The 17,305-nt window shown below is 39.2% G+C and overlaps 1 long non-coding RNA gene across 1 annotated transcript in view; it reads left to right on the top strand.

The window, feature by feature from the left end:
* Positions 1 to 16,126, top strand: part of LOC309382028 — a 39,850-nt gene extending 23,724 nt beyond the window's left edge. Inside the window, exons 2-3 of the long non-coding RNA XR_014173614.1 lie at positions 13,061 to 13,152; positions 15,836 to 16,126. This is a non-coding gene — a long non-coding RNA (uncharacterized lncRNA). The remainder of the gene's footprint in view (positions 1 to 13,060; positions 13,153 to 15,835) is intronic.
* Positions 16,127 to 17,305: the final 1,179 nt, after the last annotated feature.

Here is a 17,305-nt window from a genome sequence, read left to right as displayed (position 1 = left end):
CTCTTCTTCAATTCCACTACCAAAAATCCAAAATCCCTTCTAAGCTTTAACATCGCTGGGGGTAATTCTTTAAAAACTCCGATAGTTTTTCCATCTATTTGAAGAGATGAATAAAAAGAATTTTGCAAAATATCATTTCTAAAATTTCTCTCAGTAAAGTATATCACAACATCCCTTGGTAGTTGCCTTTGTGATGCTATACGTGAATTTACTCTGTAAATTTTGTCAATCCTAGCAGAAATCTCAGAAGAATCCTTGATCTTTAATAACATGGCCAAAGCATCAGCACAAGCTTTTCTTAAATCCTCTCTAGGGTTTTCTCTGATACCCCTCCGTCTAACAGCGTACTCCATAGATCCGAATTGCATCATAATAATCTCCTTATCCATCCTCTGCATATTCCCCTCCATTTCAACAAATTTCAGATCTGTTTCCTTCGTTTTAGTTTCCAAATCCAAAGCCAGAAGGTTGTTAACGTTGATTGTGTGCTAGGACTGAAGGTTGCAGATGTTGGGGCAGAGGCAGCAAAGCCTGACTTTCCAGGAGGTGGTCTTTTAGATGCCATTGTTTATAAAGTAAAGAGTCCAGTCAGTATAAAGAAGGATCAGTCAGAGGAGTAGACCAGCCAAGAGAGTCTAGGAGACAGAGAGTCCAGGCACAGGGGGATTTTCTAATCACCCTGGCAAAAGAGCAAACGTTTTTCACTCCAGGAGGTTCAGAAGCAAACAATCCACAAGAGAATTATCCAGGTAGCACGGAGACAAAGACCGGAAGCCTGAAGCTAAAAGGTGGAGTCAAGTTTCACATTTCATGAAGACAATGGAAGTGTGCCATCTTGCCCTGCCAACTTCGGATATTGAGGCAACAAATAAAGTTTTCAAAGTTCAAAGTTCCCAGGGCTTCCAGATCTCATTGTCTTAAAACTTAAAAGTTTAAATCTGAAAATCCATTTAGTGGGGGTGTGACATCTTTGGTTTGGCTCTCCCCCTCCTCCTTCCCTTGGGGCTGAGAGCTCACTTGTTTCCAGCCGCTTGTCCAAGGGGAGGAGAAATCCCCCTCCCCTCCAGCTGCACCTCTCCAAATCAAGCCAAAAGTTCAAATTTGCACAGCTGACAGATTTTAAAGTTGGTAATAGGAATGAAGGAAGTCTACACCTCACCGCTCCGCCGCCGCATCCTTCAGCTTTCTTTTTTCACTCCGAACAGCCTCTCATCGAAGACGCCCACGCGTCCTCCGATCTGCTCCCCGGTGCCTTGGGCGCGCAGGGGACCTCCCGCCGGCCGCCGCCGATGCAGGGATCCCCCGTGATGCTGCCCCTCCGGCAGGACGCCTCTGCGGGGTGTCCTGTGCCCCCCAAGAAGTGGGGAAGCCCACCGGGGAGCCGGAGCGAGCAACAAGTTGCCCGTCGCCGTCAGCCGCCGGAACCCCAGACCGGATTCTTGCTGTGAGAGAAATAGTCAGGAGAGTACGTCACCGTCACACAGTCTCTCTCTTCCTGCTATCGCAGCTGCTAGGAAAAAATGGTATCCTGTTTTTGGGATAGTTCCGTGGGCCAGGTTCCACAGCAGCCACTGCAGTGGTTCATGCTTCCCCACCAGAAGACCAACTGCAACTGCTCCCCACACCAGGTCCACCTGCCCAGGGAAGTCTTATAGTCTAAGGTGGTGGGACTCTCCTGCCATTCTGAGGGAAACACTTTTCAGGGAGCCTGTCCATCTCACATTTACAACAGACACCAGCCTGACGGGTGGTGAGCTGACATGCAGAACTTAGTGGCACAAGGCCAGTGGTTGTTAGCAGAAAGCCAAAACAGCATAAATTGGCTCGAACTGCGGGCAGCCCGCCTCGCCTTGATACAGTTCCAGCGTTCGGTGCAGAACAACCATATTTTAGTCCTAACCGACAACACCACTAGCAAGGCACACATCAACAGGCAGGGAGGAACTCGGTCCTGGCCTCTGATGCAGGAAGCCAACTTGCTTTGCCACTGGGCAGAGGCCCATCTAGCATCCCTCAGGGCGGAACATATCCTGGGTGTCTCCAATGTCCAAGCAGACTGGCTAGGCTGAGCCACAATAGACAAGGCAGAGTGGAGTGTCCATCCAGATTTCTTTCATCTACTCACACTCCGGTTTGGCCGGCCAGTTCTCGACCTTTTTGCAACAGCAGACAACAATCAAGTCCTCAGGTACTATTCGAGGTTCGCAGACCCATATGCAGAAGGGGTAGACACCCTCACATGCCAGTGGCCCAGGCGCCTCCAGTACGCATTCCCTTCTCTCCCACTCATCGAACAGGTGGTCTGCAAGATGCTGGAACAGGAAGCAGAACTCTTACTTCTGGCACCCCATTGGCTACGCTGCCCCTGGTTTGCCGACCTCATGACCCTGTCGACCTCACCACTGTGGTGCATTCCACAGTCGCAAATCACCCTCCACCAGGGTTTAAACCAACACCCAGACCCTCAGTGTTTGCAACTAAACAAATGGCGATTGAGCGCAGGCCTTGACAGCTGACAATCTTTCCCTCAACGTCATTACAACCATATAAGCGTCCCAGGGAGACTCAACAACCGAATTTAAGATGTCACGCTGGTTTTCCACCCTATCTATCGATCCGCTCAGGGCCTCTGTTCCCCAAGTACTGGACTTCCTACAGAGGGGGTTGGAACAGGGTCTTACGCCAAACACATTAAGACGATAGGTAGCGGCCTTATCTTTTGTTCTGGACTGTTCTTCTACAGAATGCCTTTCAGCTCATCCACTCGTACGGAGATTCCTCGGGGGTGCCTCTAACCTCCGATCTCCTGTCATTTACAGATACCCAACCTGGGACTTGCTTAAGAGGCTCTCACCTCACCACCTTTGAACCTTTATGATCTACGTCTTTGAAATTATTATCTTTAAAAACTTTATTTCTGTAGCCATAACATCGGCTAGGTGTTTCCAACCTTGCGGACCTGTCAGTGAGACACGATCTATGCATATTTCACCTGGAAAGGGTGTATTGCGCCTTGACCCTGCCTACATACCAAAGATCAACAGCAGGTTTCACAGGGCCCAAGAATTGACATTACCGGACTTTTGCCCAGCTCCTCAATGCTAGCTGGAGTGCAGATGGCACACTCTTGTTGTCCGCAGGGCTCTTAGAATTTATATCAACTACACTGCCTTGCTTCGACGTTCTGAATACTTTTTTCATCTCTTTCCGCCAGACATCTTTGGGGACCAAGGCCTCACCATCAAGCCTGGGGCGATGGATTAGAGCCTGCATTAAACTAACCTATGAACTTTAGTCATTACAGGCTCCACAAAACATCACGGCCCACTCCACCAAGAGTGTGTCAACCACAGCGGCATGGTCCATCGAGGAAGTTTTCTGGGCAGCCACATGGACATCACCTACGGCTTTCATACGCCACTACAAATTAGACAAGTATGCTTTGGCCGATGCATCCTTTGGTCGCAGAGTGCTGCAACACTTACATGTGTCTTAACAGACTTTTACCGTCATTTCCCTCCCTAGTGGACAGCCCTTCCTTTGGTATGTCTTAGTCTTGCTGCTGTCTCCACTGACATAGGAGAATGGGCATTGGTCCTTATCTGATAAGCTCATTCTTTCTGAAGTGGAAACAGCAGGCAGCCCCACCCTGTTGTTGTCTTAATTGGACCGAGACATTTTTGTACGTGGGGAGAATGCTATCCTGCAGTGTTATTTTTTCCCCTCAATTCTCACAAGAGTCTACAGTCTCCTTTGTCTAGAACTGGGAGGAGCCACCAGTGCATGATGACATCACAGATTGTAGATCCAGTCCAATTGGTTACTGAACAGAGCAAACCCAGTCTGGCTGCTGTCTCCACTTCAGAGAGAATGAGCGAATCAGGTAAGGACCAACACCCATTTTTGTAGAGGTTTTCTAAGCACTTTTATCATCCACACTTCCAACTGAATAGGATCTTATTCATGTTGCATCCATGAGTATATGTTTTGCATAACAGGAAATAGCTATGAGTATGTCAGCAGAAATGATATGGCAAGATATGACTTCTCAGGACTCCCCCAAGTACTTTATAGTATAGAAAAAGCTTTTCCTGGAAAAGTATAGGTAAATAATAGAATATTTAGTCTCAAATGGGGGGGGGGCATTTATCTAATTCCACAGAGATTCTGTTACTTGAAAGGATGTTAAAGGATCATATTCTTTGTCCACTAAAATAAAATAAAAACATAAGAAAATTAATGGAGGGATTGGTGAGGCTCTCAAGACTCAGGGGAAATTTCAGATTCATATTCTAGTTTAGTTGTCACAAAGTCAGGACAATTCATGACCTTCAGAGGAGTTAATTTCCTCTATATCTTATCCACCTCCTGAATTTCCCCCCACTATTCCTTTACCCTAAGACTGGAGGCAGAATTCTTACTCAAGCAGAAATTAAGCCCCTACACATGATATGAGGCTCTTCTATATATCTACCATAATAATCCAAATAATCAAATGCCATAAACACAACCCTCTCTTTCTGTCCCAAAATATGTGTGATGTTTAAATGGAAGCTTAGATTTCTTCTTCAGCAAGAAGATCATGGGTCTTGGGTTAGTTGGCAGATATTCTCTGTAAGGAGCCCATGCTTTGAAACAGACTTCTGGAGATACATGTAATGCTCAATCCTTGTTTTCTGCAATGCAGTTCAAGTACTTTAGTTGGGGTATTAATTCTAGTGTGTATACTACCAACCCCCCTCCCTCCTCTTTACCTTCCCCACTCTTTTTGTCTACTACCCAGTCTTGCATTATTTCTTTAGGAAGTACTTTTAAATAATTTTTGAATAATTCCTCCTGTTTCAGTTACTGCAGGAAAACAGAGTGAAATTTTTTGTTTCATTATCTTTTAAAATACAGTTTTTAGTGCTTTAGTATGCATCATCCTGAGATGCATATTTAATTAAAGAAATTATTAAACAACTAAAATGAATGAAATTTGGTTAATAGAGATAAGTGACTATGCATCTCTAGCTAGCTAGCAAGCTAACTAGTCATAAACCCTTTTATGTTAAGTTTTAAAAAGAATTAAATGATAAAAATGTACCATACTCTTCCTTTTGAAATAAAACAATGAGAGTTAGGAGTCAAGAAATATTCTCATTGGGCCAAAAGCCAATTTTTCAAAGCCGTTTTCCCTCCCCCACAATTGCAAGCTGGGAAAGAGAACTTCATTAATGTCTTCATTCCTGATACAATCATATAGCATAAAGCTTATGTCAATTGCCTTATATCAGATAGCAGAATCTGTCACCTATTTAACTAGAGTCTTTAATTCAGACAAGGTTCCTAAATAATACTTAATGAATATAATTTTCAATTAGAGGAAATAAAGGGCATTAAATGCCCTTTAACCTGGCTTCTGCTCTAACAGGAGGAATAAATTTATTGTGACAGCACCTAATCATGTTTAGCATAGCCTGTGATTCAATGGTCTAAATGTCACATCAACTGTAAGCTGAATTGGTTAGGCTATTATGTGGGATACTCATAGAGGCATGCTTGTTAGTTTCCTAGGGAGCTGGGCATTTTCAGCTAAGAGTTCACACTGCTGCTGCTTTTAAAGAGTGTTACACAGCTTTGCTATTATCTCTAAAGCAATTTTTCCTTCCTGAATACACCATTTCCCCCCATTTAGGGTAAAATTAAATGTTATAACAGCCTTAGAGCCACTGCAACTCCACATTTTCTTTACTCTTTTTGTTGCTGCCCTTAGTTCAATATCTATGCCATCATGCTACATTTCTGCCTATTATTAGACAATGATACAATTCCCAGCACAATTTCACAAATTAATTGCATTCAGTAAGCACTGTAGACAAGAAAACAGCTGGAAACAAGTCAGTATTGTTGTTCAATAAAGTTGTTTCTCTCAAGTTTCTTTTCATTCTTTTTTCTTGTAACTTAAATGTTTAAAACTTTTAGTTTAGTTACTTAGCTTTATAATCTAGTTGTACTTTTTGTTCAAATCTGCTTCAATGTTTAATAATAAAAGTCAGTATAATAAAAATAATAAAAATCTGAGATAAATCTGATTAATCAGCCCTAACCCTCCTGAGACAGCCTAGTAAGCATATCATGGATATTATGCTACCAGTAAAAAGATTGTCAGTTTTGCATTCTGGGGCAGGCAGCAGAGCTTCTACAGGTAGAAATAATGTGGCTTCTACAAGAAGTAGTCTGGTCTTCTTAGAGTTTTACAAGTCAACATCAGCAATTTAATTTGAACTTGAAAACAACTTGGATAAATGTTTTGTGATGTCATCAAGAATGGATCATTTCGGACACTTCCGGTTCTGGTGGCTGACGGCGACAGGCAAGCTTTGCTCGCCCCGCGCTTTCCCGGTGGGCTCCCCACTCATTGGGGGGCACAGGACACCCCGTAGAGGCTCCCGGGGGGGGCCGCCTCGCTCTAGGCACCAGGGAGCATGATGGGGGACACTCCGGCGTCTTCGCTGCGAGGCTGACGGAAGAAAAAAGCAAGCAGAAGGACGCGGCTGCGGAGCGGTGAGGTGACAACTCCCTCTCATTCCCTTCACTAACTTGGAAAAATTGCCAGCAGTTTAAACTTCACTTTCGGCTTGGCTGGAGAAGCGCGGCTGGACGGAGGGGGATTCCCCCCCCCTCGGACAGGCGGCTTGAAACAATTTTGCTCTCAGCCCCAAGGGAAGGAGGAGGGGGGAGAGCCAACTAAGGATGTCACGCTCCTATGAATGGCGAATTTTGAACTTAAATCTACAATGGAATGATGATCTGGAAAGTTTGGAAAGTTTGAAAACTTTGTTATGCCTCTAAGCCCGAAGCTGGCAGGGCAAGATGGCACACTTCCACTGTCCTTATGAACTGTGAAACCTGACTCCACCTTTAAAATTTCAGGCTTCCGGTCTTTGTCTCCGTGCTACTCAGACAAATCTCTTGTTGACTGCTATCTTTTGGACTCCTGGAGTGAAAAATTTAACTCTATTGCCAGGGTGATTAGAAAAATCCTCTTCTGCCTGGACCTTCTGTTTCCTGGACTCTCCTGGCTGTTCTACCTCTCTGACTGATCTCTCCCTGTACTGACTGAACTCTTTATCCTACAAACAATGTCTCCTAAAAAACCACCTCCTGGAAAGCCTGGATTTGCTGCTTCTGCCCCGACATCTGCAACGTCCAGTCCTAGTACACAATCAACGATAACAGCTTTGATGCAACCTAAAACTACAGAGACTGAGTTTTAACAAATGTTTCAGCAACTCCTACAGGGACAAGAGGAAATAAAAAAACAACTAAAGGAGATGAAAGAAGAAATTAAAGAGAACCAGGCCCAAATCAATAAAAACTCACAGAGACTGGATCTTTTGGAGGGTGGGACGGCTGAGATGAGGGAGGGGATGGAAGGGGTGCAGAAGGGGAACAAAGAACTTGATACCCAACAGATGAAAATAGAATTTGAGAGAATGTCCTTTTACCTTAGATTTCAAAATGTGGTGGAGGCAGATGATGAAAATATAAGGGACATTATGACAAGTATTTTGGCTGAATACATCCAGAGAGAGAAACAACAGATGGGGTGGGAAATAGATTTGGTTTATAGAGTGAACTCAGCTTATGCTAGAACACATAACGTACCCAGGGAGGTACACATTAAATTTCTTAGAAAAAGTACAAGAGATGAAATTCTGAGTGCACAAAGGGGGCAAGATTTGAAATACCAGGACAGGCAAATAACCATTCTGAAACAGATCCCCAAGAAAGTGAGGGAAAAAAGAAAAAGCTATTCGCAGCTAGCGAAGAGATTATACCAGAAGGGGTTGTGGTTCAGATGGCTGATGCCTGAAGGCATGCTAGTATTCTGGGAGGACACAAGAGCTAGAATTAACACACCCATAGAGGCACAGGCCTTTATGGGGGAAAAAAAGCTCTCTTAGAAAAACCAGATGATCCTACAGCAGATACACAGGACACGGGAGGGGCCACAGCTCCGCCAGCGGGGGGAGATGGGGCGACACCGAGAAAACTCAGATCACAAAAATGAATAAGAAAATCTGCTTGACATAAGTTGACCGAAATTACTAATTGAATTTATATGCTGACTATATGTTAATATTTAGTAATGAATTTTCTGTAAATGTATACTTTGAGTATGGAGGGAGGGGGCACCCACCGCACATTGCAACTGCCAAAATTTGTACCTTTCCACTATCTTTTTCCCTGTAAAATTTTAAAAAAACCAATAAAACTTTGTTTAAAAAAAAAGAATGGATCATTTCAAATTACTTGTAACAGCATCAAGTTTTCTTAAGTGAATCCATTCTTCAGTATCTAAGACTGCAGTATCAGAGTTGCAAATGTAGAAATATTTTCGCCTCATATCTTCTGTCTCTAGCAGATAAATTGTTAGAAAAACCTCTAGCTTTGGTGTGAAAATCCCTAGTTTTGTTTTCTTATGTTTGGTTGTTGTCCTTTTTAAGGTAGCAAACATGGGATCATTCCTAATTTTATCCTCATATCAAAAAATCACTTCTGTGATGTAGGTTGAACTGAATAATAATGGCTTGACTTTGTTGGGTAGAATAAGTCTGTAAAGTAGAAATATTTTAGACAACAATTTTCAATTATTTATTGTTTCCGTCAGAAAGGAATCTTAGTCTTCTACTTTCAGCAATTGAGGACTTTAAAAGTTCTAAATAGGTATTAGAATCAGAATCAGAATAGAGCTGGAAGGGACTTGGAGGTTTTCTAATCCAGCTCCTTGCTCAAGCAGGAGATCCTATACCATTTCAGACAAGTGATTGTCCAGTCTCTTCTTAAAAACATAAAGTCCAGAGGTGGTATTCAGCAGGTTCTGACCAGTTCTGGAGAACCAGTAGTGGAAATTTTGAGTAGTATGGAGAATGGGTAAATACCATCTCTGACTGGCCTTGCCCCCATCTATTCTCTGCCTCCCGAGTCCCAGCTGATCGAGAGGGAATGGGGATTTTGCAGTAACCTTCCCCTGGAATAGAGAGGGAATCGAGATTTTACAGTATCCTTCCTTTGCCACACCCACCAAGCCACGCCTACAGAACTGGAAATAAAAACTAATTTAATTTTTGAATCCTACCACTGATCCAGTGACAGAGTGCCCATGATTTCTGGAGGCAAGCTGTTCCATTGATTAATTGTCTTCACTGTTAGGAAGTTTCTCCTCAATTCCAGGTTGCTTTTCTGTTTGATAAGTTGCCACCCATTATTTCTTGTCTTGCCCTCTGGTGCTTTGAAAACTAAATTGACCCGTCTTCTCTGTGGCAGAATCTCAAATACAGGAATTCTGCTATCATGTCCCCCCCCCCCTCCCCTCAGTCTTTCTTTTCTCCTGACTGGCCAAACTCAAACTCTCCAATTAGGATTAGGAGTTGTGGAATCAAAGTTCTGAAATTTGCAAAAAGTAGGAAACATAATTTCTTCGATTTAAAAAATGTTTTAAAAATAATACCTGTTTCTTATTATTTTAGATTAGTTGACTGCCTTTGCATCCATACACGCAAGGCTCCCTAAATTCACCCTTTTAATAAAGTCTATTCACTGATAGAAATTCATAGCATCATCCTGCCATTCTTTTGACAATATATATATACTGTCTGTAGTGATGTACTACTGAAGTCTGGCAGACACTATAAATCTCTGTTGTGGATAATATTCACATTTAAAAGTATGCAGTTTATTCTAAATTTGCTGGATATTATGTAGAAATTTAGAAAATAAACTTTTGGAGAATTACACTTACAAACTCAGTGTCAGTATTTATTAAGTATTAGGACATATAGCCATATGATTCACAGTTGGAAACAAATTAACTAGTAGATGTAATCACTTTAATTAGTAGGTAGATTGATTTTCAAATATGCTTTTTTTACTTTCCTTGCCAAAATATTGCTAGGCATCAGTTTCAGGCCTGAGGCATGTATTTGGAGATGAATTCAAACAACGTACATTAGCAAAGAAAGAAAGGGAAAAAGTTTTGTCCCTGATTTAACATTTAAAAACATTGACCATTAGGAATGTGTGCAATATAAAGCAGACAAGTTAAGAATGTATCTAATAACTGGGATATTCAGTGCTTTGAATTCAAAGACCAAAAGGTGCTTTCAAGCATTTAGGTGCAAAAACAGAACAATTATGTATAATTTCTAAACAGGAGAAACAACAGCAAAGGAAATAGAAGAATTTCTATTTGTTTTAATTATTTGATACTTAAGCATATAAGTACATAATAGAATGAAATAATAGAATAGAATAGAATAGAATAGAATAGAATAGAATAGAATAGAATAGAATAGAATTCTTTATTGGTCAAGTGTGATTGAACACAGAAGAAATCTGCCTTTGGTGCATGTGCTCTCAGTGTACATAAAAAGACAAGATACATTCATCAAGAATCACAAGGTACGGCACTTAATGATAGTCATAGGGTACAAATAAGCAATCAGGAAACAATATCAATATAAATCGTAAGGATACAAGCAACAAAGTTACAGTCTGGCAGTCATAAGTGGGGAGGAAATGGGTGATAGGAACAATGAGAAGACTAATAATAGTAGTAAATATTGAAGGAAGGACAGCCTACCATAACTTTGAAATCCCAGATGTGTTGTAAATAAATATATATTCTCTGACAAAAAATCTTGAAAACTTAATAAAATATGTGAAAATGAGTTTAGATAATTGATTTAAAGAATGGCCTTACAAAGCCAGTTTGGTGTAATGGCTAAGGCATTAGATTACAAATGGAGATATCGTGAACTCTACCTTAGCAATGAAGCAGGGTGGATAAAAAAGGATGATTTTAATTTTCTTTTTAAAAAATGGATTTTAAAATTTTAAATCAGATTTTTTAAATTAAAATTGGATTTTTTAAAATCAAATTTATTTTAATAAAATGCTTTTGGAGAAGGCTGTACATTCTGCAATATTTACATTTTTTGTAAACACATTCAATGAATCCAATCTGCAAGTTAAATAAGAAACCTTCATTTTGTTTTCAAATAATAATATTAAAGATTCTAAGTACCAACAAGAATGAGTCCTTACATTTAAATAGCACCTATCATTTCAGATTCATCATGGCAACGCCTGTTAGTGGGCATCCACTCATCTGCTGCTCACCATGTCCCTCACCTTGTTGTATCATTGCCCCATCACCAGCCATCCCATTAAAATGAATGGGACTGTTGGTGAGTCAACAGAGGGTGAGAGGAGGAGCTACTGTGGGACAGAGATGACAGTTACTCTTTAAAAATTATGATTTAAATTGAGTTGATTTAAATCAAGCCTTTTTACCAATGATTTAAATCATGATTTAAAGCATGCGCACCAGCCACCTGGTTTTCTGGTTTCTGGCACACATGTATGCACAAAGGCCAGCTGGGTGGCCCCAGCATGCTACCCAGAATAAGCCAGCACAGCTCCTCCTCCCCTTCTGCTAAGACTGCTTCCTACCTGGCACGCCTACCCCGGTGCCAGACAGATGTTCCTCCCGCACGGATTGAGCTCCTGTGCATCCCCACTGCCCCAGAAGAGCAGCAGCAGCAGCGCCAGCCACAGGGAGAGATGCAGGAGCGACCAGTTGACTGGCCCCCACAGCCGCTCCCCCACCAGCGAGCCATGCCCATGGCTGTGTCTCCATGTGTGAGGAGCTGCTTTCTCCTCTGGCCCTCTTGGTGCAGCTTGTGTCCCTGACGCATGTATGCATGTATGCATGTATGCTTCTTCTTTATCCTTTGTATTATCTTGAATTTTATTTTGTAGGAAGCAAGTTTTGTGCTTGGCTAAGAAAACACTCAGTTATTCTAAAAATGAATGTACAATCGAACACATTGTTGAAATACAATCCTTTAGAGAAAATGTACAACTGAAACATTTTTGTTCAATAAAATCAAATGAATAGGATGAATGAAGACCTATCTGTTACAATTTTCCAGAAGTTTTTTTAAATCTTTCTTAGAGATAAACTTCAAAGAAGTAGAATTTTTTTTCTTTTTTCAAAATCTTTGTATAATGGAATCATAGCTGAGGTTCTTGTGAAAATACATTTATCTATACCAGTGCTTCTCAATTATTTTCTGTCATGCCCCCCCTAGGAAGAAGAAAACATTTCGCGCCCCCCGCGCGACTGTAAATAGTATCATTTGTCTATAAAATTGTTATAAGTACACCTCTGCATAACACTGTATCCTTATTAACGTATAAGAGAATAAAAAAAGAAAGAAATGTGGATCAATTTACAACAAAGAATAGCTTTATTAACTGTAGCAGAAAAGATTTAAAGGAGCACAGGATTTAAAGGAACACAATATTAAAAAAAACTTTAACCTGCAAAACAAAAATATATAAAATAATTTGAGCTGAGCCCCCCTTTACGGAGCCTCGTGCCCCCCCTGGGGGGCCCGCCCCACTATTTGAGAAGCACTGATCTATACTAATCCAAATAATATCACATTTATAGCAATAAACTGCCTATAATTCTATTAGAAGAATATCAGAATAACATTTCATAGTGCAAAATTAAATCATGCAAAATCGTAATACATTTTAGCCAGCAGTGAGGGTTCCACCTCCATCTAATTGTGGAGGCCAATTGTGGCCAATTCTGGCTTCATCTAGTGCAATGAAGATCTTCTATTCTTCAGAGTACACTTGTCTTAGATTTAGCAGATCAAATATAATTTCTAAGGAGAGGGCTGGAAACTAGTTTCTCACAACTATTAATACTGGAGAAATCAGTTATTCAATCTTATTACTTATGCTAAAGCCTTGGCTGCAATCATTTCTCCTTGATGCTAGTAATCAAACTTCTGCTAATAAACACAGATGATGAAAATACTCTTGACTATTCTAACTGTTATACAGGTTTATGTTAGGGCAGATGGTCCTGAAATTGGAGAATCCATTTTAAATATAGGAGGTAAGTTTATATTTGGCATAATATTTTTCTTCTCACCAGTTGCCCTAGATCTGTCCCTGTTGCTTCTGACTTCCTTTCACTTCTTTTTGGTTCCAGGCAACCTCTGGAAACCCCAAAACAGAAAGAAAATAAAAGCTGTCTTTATGGTTTTATAAACACCCATCCGAGAAGGAAATTCTGGGTGATTGGTAAGTATTTGAATTTCCTGGGCTATGGTTTCCTTTACACTTTCAGTGGCAAAGTGACAGTTACAAAGGTACTTTTTCAAAAGGCAACTGGACTTTCTTTCTTTTTCCTTGAAAACATTTCACTTCTTATTCAGGAAACTTCTTCAGTTCTGAACTGAATGGTGGAGAATGGAAGGATTTATATTCCTTGCAGCCAGAGGTGGGTTCCTACTGGTTCGGTCTGGTTTGGCTGAATCAGTAGTGGTATGGCGGCCTAGTCGCTGCTGCCATCTTGTTTTGGAGTTCTACGCATGTGCAGAACAATTTTAATTAAACTGCACATGCGCACACAACGCGCAAAGCACGAACACGAGTGAACCAGCAATAAAGCCAGTCAGAACCCACCCCTGCTTGAAGCCATTTGGTTGGTAGCACTCTCTGTCACAGTTGTAGAGGCCACTTGGAGGTATATTTGTGCCTTTTGGATCACCTTAATAGTGCAAATGGATGTGGAACCTTCTTGGAAGTTCAGCATATTTCTTTGCATTAGAATCTGAGTATACTGTCCATAGTTAATAGCAAGAGTTTTTTAGGCACCCAAAACATGCTGATTCTTTTGGAAATGTTTGTCATCCCTTCCATTTGAAATGTAAATCTCCAGGGCATTTGCTTGTTGCATACTTTTCTCAGAACTATGACTGCATAGCTCTGCTGCTTCTGCTGCTGAAACACAGCTCTAGCACTTGCATGAGAACATAGAAGGAATGGTACAAGTATTGAACCTGGCCTGCTGCTTTTAAGCAATCTATATTTTGCCATGATGAACACTGAACTCATTGGTAATGGGACAAATTGTATCTTTTTCTTGTAGTTATCAGTTGTTGACTAATAGACAAAGATCTGGCTCTGTGGTCAATTAACTTTTTTTCTTCTCATTTCCCTCCTACAAGCCAAATGTGAAATGTGTGTGTGAGTGGCAAGTTAGACATTATGTTTTGTAGTAAACTAATGCTGGCATTGATATGTAGTGTGTTAAAAGTCACCACACCAACTTGTGGAACAGAAGGTTCTGGTCAAATGGGGCGAATGTACATATTAATGCCTTTTATATTTTGTCTTGCATAGATAAATATAAGTATAGATAAATAATTTATTTATTGATTAATTTATTCAGATTTTTCTAGTTTGTTCTGATTCATTCCTACAACTGAAATCAAATGTCCATCATATGCTATCAACAGTATTTTTTCTAATCTATTCCAAAGGTTATCTGTCATTGTACCAACATTTACATTGTTACTAAATTGAGTTCAATTAACTCATTTTTGGAAAACAGCCCTGGCTGTTCATTGGCTTTAAGTAAAACAAGTTCATTCCTCAATTTTTCTTCATATTGTCCTTGTTTCAGAATTATTCTGAAATCTAAATTATTCTGAGGTTAAAAAAAATCTGTCTTGGAAACATTATCTTTTAATTTTGTTTGGAATTTGATAAGGGTTTTCATCTTATCTTTTGAGTGACTAACAAATAATATTTTGATTTTGACAACAGATCTTGATTTTAAATATGTAACTGATTGTTGTAATGCAACCATCATTAGCAATTTAAACTTCCAAATATCTGCATTTTAACAGAACTAAAATTACATTATGTTGTCCAACTTAATTGTTTTCTGATTGCTGGAAAGGAATGTATGCTGTCATACAATATATAATCTTGTTTTGTTATATCTTGCTGATCAATTCAATTCAGTGATAATAATTTTTAAGTTCTGTCTGTCCCTTCCATACCTATGAAAGGAAGTATCATCATTAACAAAAAGGAGGAAGGAAAGGAAAGAAAGCAAAGTAGTTCTATATAATATGAACATTAATTATTCTTAAATATTTTTCTTAATTTTTAGTTTATTTAATGTTTCTAATGTACTGGATATGTTTTTATTGTATTATTGCTGGTGTAGTCTACTGTTTTATTGCTACCTTTCACTGTTAAAGTTCTTTTTAAACATATTTGATTTTTGGAAGTAAATACATATTTTGCACTACATAGGGAATTTAATTTAAAACAGTCTAGGAAATATAGGGCACATTATTGAGTATAGAAAACTGATCCCCTCTTAAGAAAATAGTAAAAATAGATACTTGAGAAAAGGAACATACCAGTATGTTAAATCTGGGGTAATAATTTTTGAGAGGAACTTTGAATTTACCTTAGGACAGTGGGTCTCAACCTTCCTAATGCTGCAACCCTTTAATACAGTTCCTCATGTTGTGGTGACCCCCAACCATAAGATTATTTTATGTTTTCCGTATTTTTTCAAAAATATGTGTTTCCCAATGGTCTTAGGCGACCTCTGTGAAAGGGTCGTTCGATCCCCAAAGGGGTCCCGACCCGCAGGTTGAGAACCACTGCCTTAGGACCTCATGTGAAAAGGTAAGACAGGACAAAGACCAAATATAATATAATTTATATTGAATTATTAAAATGAATATGATTATGCCAAATGAATTTACTCATTTCCTGTTTCTATCATATTGAAAATAAATAAATTTGTGGTTGTTTTTGAAGAATTTTGAGTGGTTGTATGTAGCTCTGGGGATTCAAGCTGTATATTTTCATATTAAGTACATTGTTTGAAAATAATTGTTACAGGTTTCCAATAGCCATTCAGATTGACAGTTATTTTCTGTTCTTTCTTTTCCAGGCCTATTGTTGAAGGACTACTAAACTGAAATATCTTCCAAAAAATATTGACATTTAGCTTTCTGACCTAAGATGAAAAAACTTTAATTTTAGATTTTGTAATCAACATTCAAGTGGATATCTTTTTCTAAAGTATTCTTATTTCTGTGGTTCATATTATTTTTTCTAATGTTTGTTAAAATAATTATACTTTTGTTAAATGAAAATCATTTTAGAGTGTGTATTTCATCATTAAGGTAAAATATTTCTGTTGAAATCTTAATCAACATTAAAATGAGATTATTTGCCTGTATTATTTTTGTACATTATTGTATAAAAAGATCAAGAATAAATTCATATTCGGTGATATTTTGAGCAATACATGCTTTCCCCTAGCAAGACTAAAAGTTGGTTTCATTTTGCAAAATAATATGTAAAAATAAGAGTGTGCATGCATATAAATATAATGATGTGAATATCTAATGTTCTATTACTTAATTTCTTTATCTTCAAATATAATCCATGTCTTGTAGTAGGTATAGTTCAATCCTTCCAGAGATTAATCAGTTCCTTCTGATAAATATGATGCGATTTTTCCTAGTACTATATCTTAAAGCGTTGTCAACTATATTGATGATCCGTGTATTCCCCTATATTTTTAGTGATTATCCTTGCAACTTTCCCATTAGCATCTTTTTCAAGGTTACTTGTCTTCCTTAGCCTGTTTTTTCTCTTTTCTCTGGGGAAGTTGGGAGACAGGTGCTGCACAATTTTTTGAAATGCCTATGACTAATTTACATTCTGTTGATTTCTACAGGATGAAAGTATACTTTCTCTCAGTCCTCTCACGTTTAGTAAGCCAAGAAACAGCCTAATTAAATCACAACTGAATTATTCTTCAATTTATATCCATCGATACAGTATTTTAGCTCATGATTGTAAAAGTGTGTTCCATAATTTTATAATTCAGCAATTGTTGTATAAATTTTAATCTGTTTTCAAATTCTAATGATTAACATTAAATTAAGGCCACAGTTGGAATAATGTGTCTAGGTTCTGATCACCACAATACAAAAAAGGTGCCAAGAAAGAGTACAGAAAAGAGCAACAAAGATGATAAGGGAAATGGAAGCTAAACCATATGATGAATGGCTAAAGGAACCAGCTATGTTTAGCCTAAGAGGAGGATTAGGGATGACATGATAGCCATCTTCCAATACTTACGGGAAAGATGGGATCGATTTATTTTCCAGAGCACCCGAGGGCAGGAGAAGAAGCAATGGATGGAAGTTTGTCAGAGAAAGATCCTAAGAAAAATTTCCTGACAGAACAATCAATCAGTGGAACAGCCAGAGTTGAGGGTGGCCCTTCACTGGAAATTTTCCAGAATCAAATTGGACAACCATTTGTCTGGGATAAAATAAGGACTCCTATCCTATGAAGAGGGTTGGAATAGAAGACTTCCAAGGTCTCTTACAGCCCAATTCTATGG

The sequence above is a fragment of the Natrix helvetica genome (genome assembly GCF_964273705.1).
Source record: "Natrix helvetica genome assembly, chromosome: Z".
NCBI lineage: Eukaryota > Metazoa > Chordata > Lepidosauria > Squamata > Natricidae > Natrix > Natrix helvetica.
The sequence above is the reverse complement of the archived record's forward strand: the minus strand, read 5'-3'. Positions and strand labels throughout refer to the sequence as shown.